This window comes from Colobus angolensis, unplaced genomic scaffold, assembly GCF_000951035.1.
Source record: "Colobus angolensis palliatus isolate OR3802 unplaced genomic scaffold, Cang.pa_1.0 Scaffold316, whole genome shotgun sequence".
Lineage (NCBI taxonomy): Eukaryota > Metazoa > Chordata > Mammalia > Primates > Cercopithecidae > Colobus > Colobus angolensis.
In genome coordinates, this window is record NW_012116444.1 from 485,223 (window position 1) to 486,024 (window position 802).

An 802-nucleotide genomic window follows, 5' to 3' on the forward strand; every position below is an offset into this window, starting at 1 on the left:
AACACAGTGAAACCCCGTCTCTACTAAAAATACAAAAACTAGCCCGGGGTGGTGGTGCATGCCTGTAATCCCAGCTACTCGGGAGGCTGAGGCAGGAGAATCGCTTGAACCTGGGAGGCGGAGGTTGAGGTGAGCCGAGATTGCACCATTGCACTCCAGCCTGGGCAAAAAGAGCAAAACTCTGTCTCAAAAACAAAAACATTAAAGCAGAGAACTTAAGGTTGACACAGCAGACTCTTTGTAGCAATGATACCAGCATTGACAGATAGCAGACCCCATCTGTCATGATAGCAGGCAAAGGTGTCTTTTGTGGTGAAAATCTACATTCTGTAGAAGATCCCCTTCCCTTTCCAGGTCTTTTTCCTGATCCAGGAGAGAACTAACTAAGAGTCTGATACCTTTTTAAATCTGATAAGAAACACTGGCCAGGCATGGTGGCTCATGCCTGTAATCCCAGCACTTTGGGAGGTAGAGATGGGAGGATCGCTTGAGCCCAGGAGTTCAGTACCAGCCTGGGCAACATAAGGAAACACCATCTCTACAAAAAATACAAAAATAAGCCAGGCATAGTGGAATGAACCAGTAGTCTCAGCTACTTAGGAGGTTGAGATGGGAGGATCACTTGAGCCTGGGAGGTCAAGACTGCAATAAGCCATGATCCAGGTACTGCACTCCCAACTGGGTGACAGAGGGAGACCCTGTCTCAAAACAAAACAAAAAGCAAAGAAACATTTACAATCTATGCTCTCTGTAACCTGCTACCTGTAGCCTTCTCTGCATAATAAAAACTTTGATTTCCACA